The sequence below is a fragment of the Pan troglodytes genome, chromosome 18 (assembly GCF_028858775.2).
Source record: "Pan troglodytes isolate AG18354 chromosome 18, NHGRI_mPanTro3-v2.0_pri, whole genome shotgun sequence".
NCBI lineage: Eukaryota > Metazoa > Chordata > Mammalia > Primates > Hominidae > Pan > Pan troglodytes.
The window spans coordinates 22,032,769-22,050,543 of record NC_072416.2 but is presented as its reverse complement, the minus strand read 5'-3'; the positions used below and the strand labels follow the sequence as shown (position 1 = coordinate 22,050,543).

The 17,775-nt window shown below is 45.8% G+C and overlaps 1 protein-coding gene across 3 annotated transcripts in view; it reads right to left on the bottom strand.

Moving 5' to 3' along the window:
• TMC5 (transmembrane channel like 5) overlaps nucleotides 1-15,259 on the bottom strand; it is an 87,306-nt gene extending 72,047 nt beyond the window's left edge. Inside the window, exon 1 of one of the 3 annotated variants that reach the window (XR_010152570.1) lies at nucleotides 14,938-15,009. The gene's annotated coding sequence lies outside the window, so the exon portion shown is untranslated. Of the gene's footprint in view, nucleotides 1-14,537 lie in introns of all 3 variants that reach the window. The other 2 variants (XM_016929563.3, XM_016929562.4) reach the window with 2 other exon arrangements.
• Nucleotides 15,260-17,775: the final 2,516 nt, after the last annotated feature.

The following is a 17,775-nucleotide window of genomic DNA, read 5'->3' as shown; positions in this document are numbered from 1 at the left end:
AATACAAAAATGAGCTGAGCGTGGTGGTGCATGCCTGTAATCCCAGCTACTTGGGAGGCTGAGGTGGGAGAATCACTTGAACCTGGAAGGCAGAGGTTGCAGTGAGCTGAGATCACGCCACTGCACTCCAGCCTGGATGACAGAGTGAGACTCTATCTCAATAAATAAACAAATAAATTGCTTGAGGAAAACCTAAAGCAAGATGAAGAAGGTATTTGAGAGAAAGGGAGAAATGATATTCAAGAGACAATGGAAAGAAATCCCAGGATAACAGCTGTGCCCCAGCTCTAGAAAGCAGTCGGTCCAAATTATACCACCCAACAAAGAGAATGAGTAAGAACTGGGGTGATCTCAGAGACACAGTAAAGCTGTGTATATTTTCTCTGTCAACAACAAAAAAACAAAGACAAATAGAAACTCCAAAACAAGCAATCCTCTAAAACCTGTAAAGAAAGTCAGAACCAGATATGAATAAACTAAACTCTGGCCTGTCTGTGAGCAGTCAAGGGTGCACAGGAAAAAAAAAAAAAAAAAAAAAAGCAAACTCAACTCACCTGGACCAATGGCTCAGATTAAGTGACATAAAGTGACATAGAATTAAATGTCCCTTTCTAGGAAGTCAACTTCTCTAATGCACACATAACCACAGCTTTGAAGCCAGGTAGTTTTCATCTTTTATAATCTACTTGTGATATTGTGATTTGTGATAAGAAATATATCTTTGGTCTTTATTCCAGGTTTCCGGCACAGGCTCCTAAAACATTGGAATTTCCTAGGTGATGGGAGTGTCTTTTGTTCTAGTATTTGGTCTTTGGTTCCGGTTCCTAAAACAGAGCTCCTAATCGCTTGGAAATTCCTGGGTTACGGGAATGTCTTTTGTTCCAATGAGGCAGCTTTCAACAGGGGTTCCTGGATGGAGGCTGCTCACCAGAAAGACCAAGCCAGGGTTAGAAGCTTGCAACTTTCGGCCTTGCCCCTCATCCTCCAGGAACGAAAGAAGGACTGGAGATTGATTTAATAATCAATGGAACCTCCATAAAAACCCTCAATGAAGAGGTTGGAGATCTTCCAGGTTGAACACATCCACATTCTTAGAGAGTGACACACCCCAACTCACTGGGACAGAAGCTCCTGAACTTGGGACTCTTCTGGAACTTACCCTGTGTACCTCTTTACCTGGCTGTTCACCTGTATCCTTTATCATATTCTTTTTTTTTAAGACAGAGTTTCACTCTTGTCACCCAGGCTGAAGGGCAATGGCGCCATCTCGGCTCACTGCAACCTCTGCCTCCCAGGTTGAAGTGGTTCTCCTGTCTCAGCCTCCCTAGTAGCTGGGATTACAGGGGTCCGCCACCGTGCCCGTCTAATTTTTGTATTTTTTGTAGACGGGTTTCCGCCATGTTGCCCAGGCTGGTCTCGAACTCCTGACCTCAGGTGATCCACCCGCCTTGGCCTCCCAAAGGGCTGGGATTACAGGCATGAGCCACCACTCCCAGCATATCATATTCTTTATAATATGATATGGTTTACGGGTAATATGATATGGTTACCATAATATGATATGGTTTATAGGTTTACAGGTAAACCTAAGTAAAGGTTTCCCTGAGTTGTGTGAGCCATTCTAGAAAATAACTGAACCTGTGGAAGAGTCACAAAAACTTCTACTTTACAGCCAGCTGGTCAGAAGTTCCCAAGGCCAGGACTTGAAATTGATATCTAAAGTTGGGAGGCAGTCTTGTGGGGCTGAGCCCTTAACCTGTGGGTTCTGACACTAACTTCAGTCACATTATGCTAGAATTCAATAAAACTGTGGTGGCAGGTGTGGTGGCTAACACTTGTAATCCCAGCACTTTGGGAGGCTGAGGTGGGCAGAACACCTGAGGTCAGGAGTTTGAGACAAGCCTGGCCAACATGGCAAAACCCTGTCTCTACTAAAAATAAAAAACAATTAACCAGGTGTGGTGGCACATGCCTGTAGTTCCAGCTACTCAGGAGGCTGAGGCAGGAGAATCGCTTCAACCTGGGAGGTGGAGATTGCAGTGAGCCAAGATGGCACCACTGCACTCCAGCCTGGGTAACAGAGAAAGATTCTGTCTCAAAATAATAATAATAATAATAATAATAATAACAATAAAATTGTGGGGCACCCAGCTGGTGTTGGAGACTTGGTCAGTGTGGACCCCTCAACCTCCGCCAATATCTGATCACAGAAGTGTTCTTTGTTGAAAGTACAGTGGGAAAAAACTTTTTTTCTAGTATTCAACCTACAATGCAAGAAACATATAATTGTAGTTTATAAGACACAAAACGCAAGCTTATAAACCACAATATGTAAAAAATAATTTTTAGAAGTGGGGAAATGCAGGGGGTAGAACTTTATTAGGGGAAAATGTTGAGGTGCTAAATTCCTTCTCTTATGAAGTGGAGAGTCAGCGACGCCGTCCAAGTTTAAGGAACTATAAGTACATCATCATTGGCAGTGGTTCTCAACTGAGAGTGATTTTGCCCTCAAGGGACACTGAGCAAAGTCTGGCAAACTTCTGGTTGTCACAACTGCAGTGAGTGTGCTACTGGTGTCTAGTGGGTGCAGGCCAGGGATGCTGTTAAACATTCTCTAATGCACAAGACAGCCCCCACAGCCAAGAATGATCTGATCCAATGTGTCAGTCATACAAAAGTTGAGATATCCTGATTTATCGCTATGAAGGAAACAACAAAATATAAACAATGAAACAAAATTGGGAGAGAAAAGAATGGGAGAAGGAAGAGAAAGGAGAAGGGGTAAGTGCAGCGGTGCAACCACAGTTCACTGGAGCCTCTAACTGCTGGGCTCCATCGATCCTCCCGCCTCAGCCTCGTGAGTAGCTAGCAACACAGGCACATGCCACCACGACTGGCTGAATTTTTATTTTTTAATTAATTAACATCCAGACTGAGTCTCGCTCTGTGGCCCAGGCTGGAGTGCAATGGCTCAATCTCAGCTCACTGCAACCTCCACCTCCCAGGTTCAAGCAATTCTCCTGCCTCAGCCTCCCAAGCAGCTGGGATTACAGGTGCCCACCACTACGCCCAGCTAATTTTTTTGTAGTTTTATTAGAGATGGGGTTTCACCATGTTGGCCAGGCCTGACCTCATGATCCACCCACCTCGGCCCCCCAAAGTGCTGGGATGACAGGGGTGAGCCACTGGGCCCGGCCTATTTTTAAATTTTTTTTGTAGAGACATTGTTGCACCCAGGCTGATTTCTAATGCCTAGGCTCAAGAGATCCTCCCACCTTGGCCTCCCGAAGTGCTTGGGCTACAACAGACGTGAGCCACCATACCCAGCTGCTTACAATGTTTTGAAAATAAAAAATGTGATTTCCAAATAAAAAAGATAAATTAAGTAAGTACTTAAAAATGCAAACATGTGATTATGGAGGTTCTCGAGCAATCCAGGTCCCTAAGTAAACGGAGACACCTGGAAAGTGGTTTGGAAGCAGGGCATTGGAGTTTCCTTTGAAACACAGTATCCTAAATGTCCCTCTTTTCACCCCATTCAGGGAAGCAGAAAAGCAAATTCTTTCTCTCTCTTTTCCCCCCTTTAAATATCTTTGAGTCATAGCAAATTCTCTCTTCTCTTTATTTTTTTTTTGAAATGGAGTCTAGCTCTGTTGCCCGGGCTGGAGTATAGTGGTGTGATCTTGGCTCACTGCAACCTCCGCCTCCCAGGTTCAAGCAATTCTCCTGCCTCAGCCTCCTGAGCAGTTGGGACTACAGGCATGTGCCACCATGCCCAGCTAATTTTTTTGTATTTTTAATAGAGACGGGGTTTCACCATATTGGCCAGGATGGTCTTGATCTCCTGACCTCGTGATCCGCCCGCCTCGGCCTTCCAAAGTGCTGGGATTACAGGCGTGAGCCACTGCGCCCGGCCCTCTCTCTCTCTTTTTTAAGAGATGGAGTCTCACTCTGTTATCCAGGCCAGAGTGCAGTGATGCGACCTCCTAGGCCCAAGCCATCCTCCTGCCTCAGCCTCCTGAGTAGCTGTGACTATAGGTGTATGCCAACCATACTTGGCTCAAATTTTCTTTTTTCAACTCTGATTTGTTCCACATTCACCTCTTGAATTCTGCTACCTTTTCTCCCATGCTGGGTAAGTATGACATCAAGCTTGGGAAGTTTCTAGATTCAATGCTGTTTGCAGCAGGGCCAGGACTAGGGTGAGGGAGTAAGGTAAGTGTTGAGCTGAGATGCAAATTTAAAGGGGGCCAAAAATCCCAGTAATCAAGTGTATCGTCCATTTTCATACCTGAGACTGGGTAATTTATAAAGAAAAAGAGGTTTAATGGACTCACAGTTCCACATGGCTGGGGAGGTCTCACAATCATGGCAGAAGGCAAAGGAGGAGCAAAGGCACATCTTACATGGCGGCAGGCAAAAGCATGTGTGCAGGGGAACTGCCCTTTATAAAACCGTCAGATCTCGTGTTCCCATGAGAACAGCATGGGAAAAACCCACCCCTATGACTCAATTACCTCCCACAGCGTCCCTCTCATGACATGTGGGGATTATGGGAGCTATAATTCAAGATGAGATTTGGGTGGGAACACACCATATCATCAAAATAAATAATATTTTAATGTGATACTTTTAAAAATAAAAATAAGTGCAAAAAACCCATGATGAAAAAAAATCAACATGTTCAAAACAGACAGGATCACAATTACTGCTTTGTGCTTTTGGCTCCAGCTCTGATCTTTCTCAGTGCCACACTGACTGACAGACAGAACCTTGCGATCCAGGTGTCCATGAGTCTCATACTGCCAGGTCCTGTTATCTCACCTCAGGAATGACAATTCTTGGGGTGACCTAAACCATTTTCTTGGAGATCTCCACTCACCTCCTCTCATTTTAAGTCCTTTCCTCTGATCGTATAATTTATAACTCAAGTCTCTGACACAGGATAAAATTCCATTTCTCCTTTGGAAAGCCACTATTTTGCATTGGATGTGGGTGCTAACACATCAAAGGCTGGGAACTGTAACTATGGGCTTCCAATTCTTCTGGTGAATTCTAAACACAAGACTGTCTTTTTTTTCTTTTAAATTATACCCATGTTCAGACAGGCGAGATGGCTCAATCCTGTAATCCTGGGGCTTTGGGAGGCTGAGGCAGGAGGATTGCTTGAAACCAGGAGTTGGAGACCAGCTTAGGTGACATAGCAAGACCCTGGCTCTACAAAAAATTTTAAAAATTAGCTGAGCACAGTGGCATGCAGCCGTTAGTCCCAGCTACCCAGGAGGCTGAGCCTGGATGATGACTTGAAACAAGGGAGTTGAGGCTGCAGTGCAGTATGATCATGCCACTGCACTCCAGCCTGGGGGACAGAGTGAAACTCTGTCTCTACAGAAAATTTTTAAATTAGTTGATTTTTTTTAATTTTTTTTTTGAGACGGAGTCTTGCTCTGTTGCCAGGCTGGAGTGCAGTGGCATGATCTCAGCTCACTGCAACCTCCGCCACACGGGTTCCAGTGATTCCCTTGCTTCAGCCTCTCCAGTAGCTGAGACTACAGGCGCGTGCCACCATGCCTGGCTAATTTTTTTTTGTATTTTAGTAGAGACAGGGTTTCACCATGTTGGCCAGGATGGTCTTGATCTCCTAATCTCGTGATCTGCCCTCCTTGGCCTCCCAAAGTGCTGGGATTACAGACGTGACCCACCACACCTGGCCTAAAATTAGTTGATTTTTAGTCATTAATGGTGGTGAATGCCTGTAGTCCCAGCTACTTAGGAGGCTAAGGCAGGAGGATCACTCAAGCCCAGAAGTTCAAGGCTGCAATGAGCTATGATCACACCACTACACTCCCTATAAATATTCCTTTCCCTATGAATGCCTTCGCAGAAATGACCATAACTGATGATTAGCATTCTAGCTGCTGTGATTTATCTCTGGGAATGATGAACGTTGGGTGACTAGAAATAACCTGAGCAATAATAGCGTCACCTCCTGCCACGTCATCCCGAAACATCTTGGCAAATATGATTCATTGCGTTATTCATTAAGTGTTTATGAAGATACTCTATAGCTTGAACTTGACCCTGTCTTCTGGGGACAGGACCTTTTCTGGCAAAATATGACAATAAACCCTACTTTTAACATTAGTGGCCCGGCGCAGTGGCTCACGCCTGTAATCCCAGCACTTTGGGAGGCCGAGGCGGATGGATCACGAGGTCAGGAGATTCAGACCATCCTGGCTAACACGGTGAAACCCCGTCTCTACTAAAAATACAAAAAATTAGCCGGGCATGGTGGCAGGCGCCCGTAGTCCCAGCTACTCCGGAGGCTGAGGCAGGAGAATGGCGTGAACCTGGGAGGCGGAGCTTGCAGTGCGCCGAGATCGCGCCACTGCACTCCAGACTGAGCGACAGAGCAAGACACTGTCTCAAAAAAAAAAAAAAAAACCCAACACATTCATTTCCACTGAGCTTCTTTTCCCCTCTCTAGTGTAGAAAGAATCTAGTCAAACAATAACAATAATAATAAGTTAATAATAATAACAACAACAGTAATAAGCATGAAGACAGCACTATTTATTGAGTGCTGACATGCATGCCAGGCACAGGGCTATGCCCTTCACATGTATCAGCAACTGAATGCTCAAACAACTTTATGGGGAGGTATTATTATCCCCATTTTATGATTACATTGAGACCCAGAGAGGTTAAGTAACTCACTCAAGGTCACACAGCTAAACAGAGGCAGAATGGGATTCAAACCCATACCTCTCTGATTGCATATGCTGGGCTTAGATCATCATCATCAACAACATCATTGTTGGCAGTGCATGGTGGCTCATGCCTGTAATGCCAGCACTTTGGCAGGCTGAGGCAGAAGGATCGCTTGAGCTTAGGAGTTTGAGACCATCCTAGGCAATATAGTCAGACCTTGTCTCTACTAAAAATCATAAAAGGTAGGCAGGCATGGTGGCATGTGCCTGTAGTCTCAGCTACTCAGAAGGCTGAAGCAGGAGGATTGCTTGAGCCCAGGAGATCAAGGCTGCAGTGAGCTATGATTTCACCACTGTACTCCAGCCTGGGCAACAGAGTGAGATATTGTCTCGAAAAAAAAAAAAAAAAACACAAAAATCACTTATCAGAGGAAGAAGAGAAGGATGAGAAAAATGAGAAGGATGAGAAAAATGAGAAGGATGAGAAAAATGAGAAGTTATTGTTTCTTGAACACCATAAAGAAGTAAATAGATTTTTTTTTTAATCCCAGAAAATGAAATACCATTGGGAGAGACCACCTGAATTCACTCATCCAACAAAGCATTCTTCTAGAACATGATGCTCCAGGAGACACCCCCAGACATAGAGGTCACATTTATTGCGTGTTTGTCGTGCACCGTATTTTATTAGCTCTGATATCCACCTGTGGAAGTGGGAGCTTTTGGCATACTACCCATTCTACAGACAAGGAAACCAAGGCCAGAAACATACAATAACTGACCCAGAATCCCACAGTTAGACCTGGGGAAGCCCAGATTCCAACTCAAGCAGATAACCCTAGGGCTTGTTCTCATAATCAACACTCTCTTGCCTCCCATTTCCCCTGGTCATTCTTTCCTCTAACAAACATCTGTTGTACCTCAATTCTGTACCCTCGTCTGGCAATAAGCAATACGACAGCCTCAGTTTCCGTCCTCCTTCGCTGACACGTTCCCAAGCATTCCGCATTATTCCCATGACCTCCCACCCCTCCTTCAAAGCACTTTCACTTACCTGCCCTCAGTTCTACAGGAAAATCCAGACAAACTTCCCCTCCACTTTGTAGTTCAAAGCTAGAGGGACAGGCAACAGGTCCTCTTTTTTGCTTAACTAACCGGTAAGGCCCATCTTTTTCTGCCTCTCTGCCGTGTCGCCTTAAAGACTGCTCCTTGCTATCTTGGTCACACGTCTAGGCGGGAAGCCACGAAGATCACGGGGAGGGGGTTGTTTACTGAGCTCATTGCCGTTTTACGCCGCCCTGGCTATTATCTCTTTCCTCACCAACCAATGAGTAACCAGGTCTCACCTGGTGAAAATGCAAATCAGTCTTCCACCTCTACCATCACAGCTGCACCTACGGCCTCTGTCTACTGAGTCCGCAAGGATGAAGGCCTAACTCAGGTCCCAAGTTGTGCATTTCCTTCTTCCTAAGCCCTAACTCCTCCCTCTCATTAATATTCTTTTGTTATCAGTTCAATGAAAATATCAAAGTCCTTTCTAGAGGTTATTTTATTTCTTGGACACCATAAGGAAGTAAATAGATTCATTTTGTGTGTTTTTTTTTAACCCTAGAGAGTGAAGTGGTGTGGGAAGAGACTACCTGAATTCATTAATCCAACAAAGAATGGAACGTGATGCTCCACTAGACACCCCCGGGCACTGGCTCCTTTTTTTTTTTTTTTTGAGACAGCGTTGCCCTCTGTCACCTGGGCTGGAGTGCAGTGCCACAATGTCAGCTCACTGCAACCTCCGCCTCCTGGACTCAAGGGATCCTCCTGCCTCAGCCTCCCAAGTAGCTGGGACCACAGGTGCAAGCCATCATGCCTGACTAATTTTTGTATTTTTTGAAGAGCTGGGGTTTTGTCGTGTTGCCCAGGCTGGTCTTGAACTCCTGAGCTCAAGTGATCCACCCATCTCGGTCTCCAAAACTGCTGGGATTACAGGCGTAAGCCACTGCACCTGGCCTGGCCACGTTTTTCTTTTCTTCTTTTTTTTTTTTTTTTTTTTTGAAGACTGAGTCTTGCTCTGTCGCCCAGGCTGGAGTGCAATGGCGCCATCTGGGCTCACTGCAACCTCCGCCTCCCAGGTTCAAGTGATTCTCCTATCTCAGCCTCCCGAGTAGCTGGGATTACAGGTGTCTGCCACTACACCTGGCTAATTTTTGTATTTTTAGTAGAGATGAGGTTTCACCATGTTGGCCAGGCTGGTCTTGAACTCCTGACCTCAGGTAATCCACCTGTCTCGGCCTGCCAAAATGCTGGGATTACAGGCATGAGCCACTGCATCTGGCCGCCTGGCCACATTTTTCTATAGATACATCCCCTTTGGCAACATGCGGACCATACAGGTTTAACTCTGTAGTTATGATCACCAATGGCATGTCCCTTCTGGAAACAAAGGACAGGCAGTATAAAACCAGCCCACATTTCAAGACAGTTGACTCGAATTCAAATGCTGACTCTGGCACTCTAAGACTGTAATGTCTCAACTCCTCTGAGCCTCAATTTCCTCCCCATTAACCTACAAAGTGGGAACTATATACACTCCCTCCTCCTAGTGTTGATAAGGGCTACATCAGTTAACATTTGAGAAAGTTTGGACTAAGATTATTTCTAGCCACCTAAGACTCACATTCCCAGGGATAAACCCCAGCAGATGGGATGCTAATCCATCACAAAGAGTTTTCTCTGAGAAGGAGATTTTATATTCATACAGAAATAAAGAAGGAGGTAGACAATTGAGGGCTGGATCAAATTTCTGTATTTTTACAAATACCAAAACAAACAAAATCTGTTTCCTATGGCATTTGCATTTGGGGGAGTATCATTTAAAAGAAAAAAAGAATGTCCTAGTTCTATAATTCACAGAAAGTATTGGGGTCTATAGTTACCGTTCCTCTTTTTTTTTTTTTTTTTCTTTGAGACAGGCTCTTGCTTTGTCAACCAAGGCTGGAATGCAGTGGTGCAATCATAGCTCACTGCAGCCTCTGACTGTTGGGCTCAAGCAATCCTCCTGCCTCACTCAGCCTCCCAAGGAGGTGAGACTACAGGTATGTACCACCACATTTGGCTAACATTTTAAATTTTTATAGATATGGGGTCTCTCTACGTTGCCCAGGCTTGTCTCAAACTACCGGGCTCAAGTGATCATCCCACCTTGGCTTCCCAAGGTGTTGGGATTACAGGCATGAGCCACTGCACCCAGCCCCAATCTTTGATGTATTAGCACTAAATGCAAAACAGTGGCTTTCCAATGGAGAAATGGAATTTTCTCCTGTGGAAGAGACCTGAGTTATAAATTGTATGATCAGAGGAAATGAGAGGAGGAGGGTGGTGGTTTCCAAGAAGACAGTTTGGTTTGCCCCAAGAGCTGTCATTACTGGGGTGAAAGGGCAGTACCTGGCAGCATTTGACTCTAGGAACACCTGGATCGTGCGGTTCTGCCTGCCAATCATTGTGGAGCTGCGCCAAACGAGCTCCTGGCAAGAAGTCAAAGCAGTGATTTTGATTCTTTTGTAGCTATAAGTCAGGATTTCTCAACCTTGGCAGTACTGTCATTTGGGGCCAGACAACTGCCTGTTGTGGGAAGCTGGGGGGACTGCTCTGTGCATTGTAGGATGTTTAGCATTATGTCCGGCTTCTATCTATTAGATACCAGGAGGACACCCCAACCCCACCCCATCTGCAAGCTATGACAACCAAAAATATCTTCAGGAATGGGCAAATATCCCCTGGGAGGCAAAACTGCCTCCCCCTGAGAACCACTGCTCTAAATGTTACCAAGTTCCATGGACAGCGTCTCCTCGCTCTCCATTGCGTGGGACAAGGAAATCAGCAACTCAACATTTTCTCTAATAGAGTTTTCTCCCCTCTGTTTCTCCTCTTCTAGAAACTATACCATATTTTTACATATTTCGGTTTATGACACATATATGCCCTACAAACTGTAATTATACATTTCTTGTCTGCAGGTAGACAGTAAGTTGGCAATACTGGTTGCTTCCAGAGTGAGAAACTGGGTGGCCGAAGACAGATATGGAGGGAGATACTTTTCAGTATTTGCTTAGATATGCTGTGGATTTTTTCCATTTTTCTTTTTTAGAGACAGAGCCTTGCTTTGTCACCCAGGCTGGGCTCAAACGATCCTCTTGCCTCAGCCTCAGCCTCCTGAGCAGCTGGGACTACAGGAACTCACCACTATGCCCACCTAGTTTCTCTTTTTTGTCAAGATGGGGTCTCCCTATGTTGCCTAGGCTGGTCTCAAACTCCTGATCTCAAGCGATCCTCCCGCCTCAGCCTCCCAAGGTTCTGGGATTACAAGCCACTGTGCCTGGTCTCTTTGGGGTTTTATACCACGTGGCAGTGTAACTTTTTCAAAAAATAAGTGAAGTCTTGAAAATTGTCTCTTGTGAATTGCACACAGTATGAATAGCACGGTCCCATCTTTTTAAAAGATAAGTAAAAATAATCTCTATTATTACACCCAGGAGGAGACGGAGAAATCTGGAATAACACACATGAAACTCCAAGCAGCAATTATCACCAGGGGGTGAATTAGCAGAGTTTTTCACCTTCTATGCAAATATTTTTATAAATAAATTTTTAAAATAATTTGCATGAGTATTGTGTTAGTAATTGGAGAAAACAACAGGAACAGTGAAAGAAAAAGATATATTTCCAAGGTCACTGGGAGCCCCTCAAGTTTGGGAAGTGAGGAAGAGGGAGAACCTTCTGGAAGCAGCAGATGTGGGAGCCCCAGACACAGAAAGCAGGGACCCTAGATAGAGGCTGATGATTGAATTAGGGGGTACAATGAGGGGGGCATGAATTAAGAGGGAAATGAAAATAAATGAGCAGACACTGGAATAGGAAGGATAGTTCTATGTCATTGGACGGGTTATGAATTTCCCTGAGCCTGACTCAGTTTCCTCAGCTATAAAATGGAAGTCATTGTAATACGTAAGTGGCCGACATTTATCCTTACATTGTTCTGTCACCATCTGTGTGTGGGTTGTATTTAATCCTCACAGCAGCCCTATGAGTTAGGTACTACTAGAATCATCCCAGTTTACAGATGAGTCATTCGAAGCACAGAGAGGTTAAGTAACTTGGCCCAAGGTCACACAGCAAGAAAGTGGCAGAGGCAAGAAAGTGGCAGAGGCAGGATTTTAACCCAGGAGGTCTGGCTCTGGAGCCCGAGTTCTGTAGATGACTAGGGCTGGGACTAAGCACAATATCAGACACATGGTAAGCAGAACAGGCATGAAAGACTATGATTATGTTAAAGGCTAGGATTCCTTATCCACCAAGTACCATATTAAAGGATGTAGTGCCTCCCACTAAGAGGAAAGCACAATGCCCTTCCCATCCCATGCCAGCCTTACTGTCCCCAGAAACTGCCCTGGCTTTTTTTTTTTTTTTTTTTTTTTTTTTTTTTTTTGAGGCAGGGTTTGGCAATGTCGCCTAGCCTGGAATGCAGTGGCGCAATCTTAGCTCACTGCAATCTCTGCCTCCCGGGCTCAAGCAATTCTCGTGCCTCAGCCTCCCGAGTAGCTGGAACCACAGGCATGCACCACCACACCCAGCTAGTTTTTGTACTTTTAGTAGAGACGAGGTCTTGCCGTGTTCTCTGGGCTGGTCTGGAACTCCTGGACTCAAGTGATCTGCCCACCTTGGCCTCCCAAAGTGCTGGGAATACAGGCTTGAGTAACCATGCCCAGCCTGCCCTGGCACACTTAAAGGCAGCATTTGTCCTACCAGAACACAGAACTCTCCAAAACTTTGACAGGTGGAGATCCCTGCAAGGAGACTGTCTACATGAGAAGCGAGTGGTAGGGTGCGCCTAAAGCCCTAGCTACTTGGGAGGCTGAGGCAGGATGATCACTTGAGGCCAGGAGTTTGAGACCAGCCTGGGCAACACAGCGAGACCTTGTCTCTACAAAAAATTAAAAAATCAGCTGGGTGTAGAGGCGAGCACCTGTAGTCCCAGCTACTCAGGAAGCTGAGGTGGGAGGATCGCTTGAGCCGTGACTTTAAGGCTGCAGTGAGCTACAATTGTGCCACTGCACTCCAACTTGGGCAACAGAGCAAGACTCAGTCTCTAAAACTAAATAAATAAATAGATGAGAAGGGGTTCAAGGAAAAAGTGCTTTATGGATGCAACTACTGTGCCATTCCCCCACTCCTGTAGAGGGCGGTCATAGCATTTACTGTAGCTAATGTTGATTGAGCACCTACTAAGTGCCAGGCACTGTTCCGAGTGTTTCATCTTTAATCCCCACAAAAGGGTGGGCTCGGGCTGGGTGTGGTGGCTCACGCCTGTAATCCCAGCACTTTGGGAGGCTGAGGCGAGTGGATCAACTGAGGTCAGGAGTTCAAGACCAGCCTGGCCAACATGATGAAAGCCCATCTCTACTAAAAATACAAAAAAATTAGCCAGGCCTGGTGGTGGGCACCTGTAATCTCAGCTACTTGGGAGGTTGAGGCAGGAGAATTGCTTGAACCTGGGAGACAGCTGTTGCAGTGAGCTGAGATTGCACCATTGCACTCCAGCCTGGGCAACAGAGCGAGACTGTCTCAAAAAAAAAAGAAAGTCGGGCTTGGTGGCTCATGCCTGTAATCCCAGCACTTTAGGAGGCTGAGGCAGGAGGATCTTTTGAGCCCAGAAGTTCAAGGCTGGACTGGGCAACATAGTGAGACCCCCATCTCTACAAAAATTTAAAAAATTAGCCAGGCATGGTGGTGCGTGCCTTTGGTCCCAGCTACTCGGGAGGCTGAGGCAGGAGGATCGCCTGAGCCTGGGAGGTTGAAGCTGCATAAGCTACAATCACAACACTGCACTCCAGCTTGGGCAACAGAGCGAGACAACAATTCAAAAAAAAAAAAAAAAATCCCACAAAAACCCTATAGGATAGGTGCCATTATTGTCCTCATTTTACAGATAAGGAAACTGAGGCACAGAAGAATCAGATAACTGCCACATTCACTGTGCTAGGAGGTGATGGAACCTGGATTGCATGTCAAGATCACACAGACTCCTCTACAGACCACCCAGGTAACATGGGGTGACTTATTCAACCTCTTTGAACCTTTGTCTCCTAATCTGCAGTCTGGAACTAGCAGGGGTTATTGAAAGGATAAAAGGTAACACGTGCCCCTTATTCATCCAAGTATTTATAGGACATCTACTGTGTGCCAGGCACTGGGGATGTATCTGCAAGCAAAACAAAAAAAATCCTACCCTTCTGGCATGCACACATTAGTAGGGGGACACGTATGTGGGTTAGCTCAGTAGATCTTCACAACCCCATAGGCAAGCTACTATTATTGCACCTGTTTCACAGATAGGGAAAGGGGTCCCAGAAGTGGCAAACCCAAGTTCACCCTTCTGAGAAATGGTGGGACCTGGATTACATAATATTCAGTCCCCGGAGTTTGACTTCCTGAGTTGAAATCCCACAGTTTCCATTTAATTGCTGTGGGCAAGTTACTTAACTGTCTGAAACTGGATCTCCCAAGAGTAAAATAGGACCAGGAGACCCTATTTCGTAGATTACCCCAGGAGAAATAACAACATCTAACATTTAGGAAGCAAACAAGGCTCACAGAATCTCTGTGAGGGAAGTCTAATTTTAACCTTTCTTTTTCCTTTTGTTTTTTTAAACAGGTGTGGAAACTGGAGCCCAGAGAGCATAAGTAACCTGTCCAGAGATGCACAACACACAAATAGTGCGCTTCCAAAGCTCATGTTCGCTCTGACCCAGGCCGCTGCTCAGATAAAAAACTTACCGGATCGGACATGGTGAAGTAAGCACCTGAGAAACGGGTGCGATTATTTTCTTCCTGCACCTGCAGGGCGGGCTGCACGAAGGCGGCGGCCAGGCCGTGTGCATTCCCCGGAAGCTTTCTTAATGCAAAGTGACAGAGCGCGGCGGTCTGGGGCTGGAGCCGCTGCCCCCTCCACGTGCTCCCCAATTCCGGCGCTTGGTGGTTCTCCCTGCACTCTGGCGCCGCACCCCGCTGGCTCTCCGCTCCCAGCCCGTGCTGCCACGCTTGGGCGCCCTGCACTGGGGACATCCCTCCCAGTTCTTCCCAGCCTCTCTGGGAGCCGGCGAGGGGGCTCCGCCAAGACGCCCCTGCTAGGCTGGCAGCCCGGGTGCTGGCCCCACTCCTGGCGAACCCGCCTCACCTCCTGGCGCTCCTGTTGCCGCTGCTTGCGCTGGCCCTCGGGTCGACCCTGGCCCGGAGCAGCCCGCAGGCGGCGCGCCCTGCACCGGAGCCGGCCTTCCTGCCTCGGGGCCGATCGCTTTCTTCTGGGAATTGAGCCAGTTCTTGCTGGGTTGGGACGCCTGCTGGCATCCGAGACCTCTATTCACCGCCCGTAGTCTGCATTCATTCTTTCTTTCCATGACCCAGCCTTACCCAACGGCCACCAGACGCCGCGCAGGCCTGGGTGGGGCGGCTCTCGGAGGACCCAGCAGGCGCATGGGCCAGGGCTGTGCTCTCCAAAACTCTGGCCAAGAGCCACATCATCTAATCCTAAGAGAGATGCAAGTCCTCTAATGATTATCAGTAACTATGAGATAAATGCAAATCAAAACCATAATGAGATATTGGAGCAGGAATTAAAAGAAATTAAAGAGTGCATAAGCAGAAACTCAGCTGTATGTAAGAAAACTCAATTCCCCCTGAGAAAGAGAAAGAGCTGGAGTCCTTTTAAAACTAACTGCCTATTTTTCTGTGGCTAGTGAGCCTTCTCTCCCCTCCTTTCCCAGGCATTGTGAAGACCCTGATTCCCTAGCTGTGTAGCTGCAAGGTCACTAGACAGATAAACTCAAGTAACAAAACATGTTTTTCCTTGAAAAGTAAGAAATGATGTAATGCATGTCTCAATTGAATAACTGCCTTTGTTTCTCGCTTCTGTAGTATGCTTCCCCCTGCACAGATCTCCCTACCCCTACGAAATGCTTAAAAGTTAACTTAACTCTTTGTTCAGTGCTCAGTCCTTTGGATGTTAATCCGACTGGGCCGGTGCACCTAAATAATTAATAATATCCTCCTGAACCCCATAGGTCTCTGCGATTCCTTAAAAATCCCGCAACAGGCCAGGCGCACTGGCTCAAGCCTGTAATCCCAGCACTTTGGGAGGCCGAGGCCAACGAATCACGAGGTCAGGAGATCGAGACCATCCTGGCTAACACGGTGAAATCCCGTCTCTACTAAAAATACAAAAAAATTAGCCGGGCATGGTGGCAGGAGCCTGTAGTCCCAGCTACTCGGGAGGCTGAGGCAGGAGAATGGCATGAACCTGGGAGGCGGAGCTTGCAGTGAGCCGAGATCGCGCCACCGCTCTCCAGCTCTGGGCGACAGAGCAAGACTCTGTCTCAAAAAAAAAAAAAATCCCGCAACATTTCCAGCTCACATCTACTAGGCTGGCCACTATCAAAAAACAAAAACAAACAAACAAAAAATAAGTGTTGATGAGGATGTGGAGAAATTGTGCACTGTCGGGAATGCAAAATGGGTGCCACCGTGGAAAACAGTATAGTGGCAAAAAAACAAAAACAGAAAGGTATATATCTAAAAAAATTCAAAGCAAGATCTCAAAATGACATCCGGGCCAGGCATCATAGCTCAGGCCTGTAGTTCCAGCACTTTGGGAGGTTGAGGCAGGTGGATCACTTGAGCCCAAGAGTTTGAGACCAGCCTGGGCAGCATGGTGAAACCCAGTTTCCACAAAAAAATACAAAAATTAGCCAGGCATGGTGGCACATGCCTGTAGCTCCAACTACTCAGGAGGCTGAGGTACGAGGATGGCTTGAGCCTGGGAGGTGGAGGCTGCAGTGAACAGTAATCGTGCCACTGCACTCTAGCCCAGACAACAAAGGAAGACCCTGCCTCAAAAACAAAACAAAACAACAACAACAAAAAAAGATATTTGCACACCCATGTTTATTGCAGCATTATTCACAATAGTCAAGCATTAAAAGCAAACTAAATGTCCATCAGCAGATGAATGGGTAAAGACAATGTGGTTACATACATACAATGGAATATTGTGCAGCCTTAAAAAAGAAGGAAATCCCATCACATACTACCACATGGATGAACCTCAAGGACATCATGCTAAGTGAAATAAGCCAGGCACAGGAGGGCAAATACTGTATGATTTCAATCATTGGATGTACCTAAAGCAATCAAAATCATAGAAACAGAAAGGAGAAAGGTGGTTGCCAATGGCTTAGAGAAAGGAGGAGGGAGATAATTTGTGTGCAATGAACATAGAACTTCAGTTTTTCAAGGTGAAAACATTCTAGAGATCTGTTACAAAATGTGAATACTTCCTATACTTCACACTGATGAACCATACAGTTAAAAATAATTAAGACTGGTAAATTTAATAACGTGTGTTTTTACCACAATATTGAAATGTCATTATGTCCTTACAATGACATAAATGTAATTGTGATTATTGCAACCAAGAAGAGGTATATAATGTTGTAAGAATTTATAATTAGGGGCATTCTCCCAGTGTCAGGGAAGGTTTCCCTAAGGAAATAATGCTTCAGTGAGCATCTGAGTCAAAGTCAAAGTTGGGAGGTCACATGGCAAGTCTAATTTCTTGTATATAATACAGTTATCTGTCCATTTGATCTTTTCTGCTTTGTAAATAGAATCAAGGATAATGGGGGCATGATGGCAGAGGCCTATAGTCCCCAGCTACTTAGAAGGCTGAGGCAGGAGGACTGCTTGAACCCAGGAGTTTGAGATTGTCATGAGCTATGACTGCACTACTGCACTCCAGCCTGGGCAATGGAGCGAGACCCTGTCTCAAAAAAAATTTTTTTTAATGTTAAAAGGTGAAAAAGAAAATAATAATGATGACAGCAACAGCCAACATGTACTGAGAAATAATTCAATTAATTACTTAATTAACATAGTAGTTAAGTGCAGGGACTCTGAAGCCATACTATTTGACTTTGAATTCCAGGTCTGCTATATCCTTACTAGCTTCATAATCTTGGGC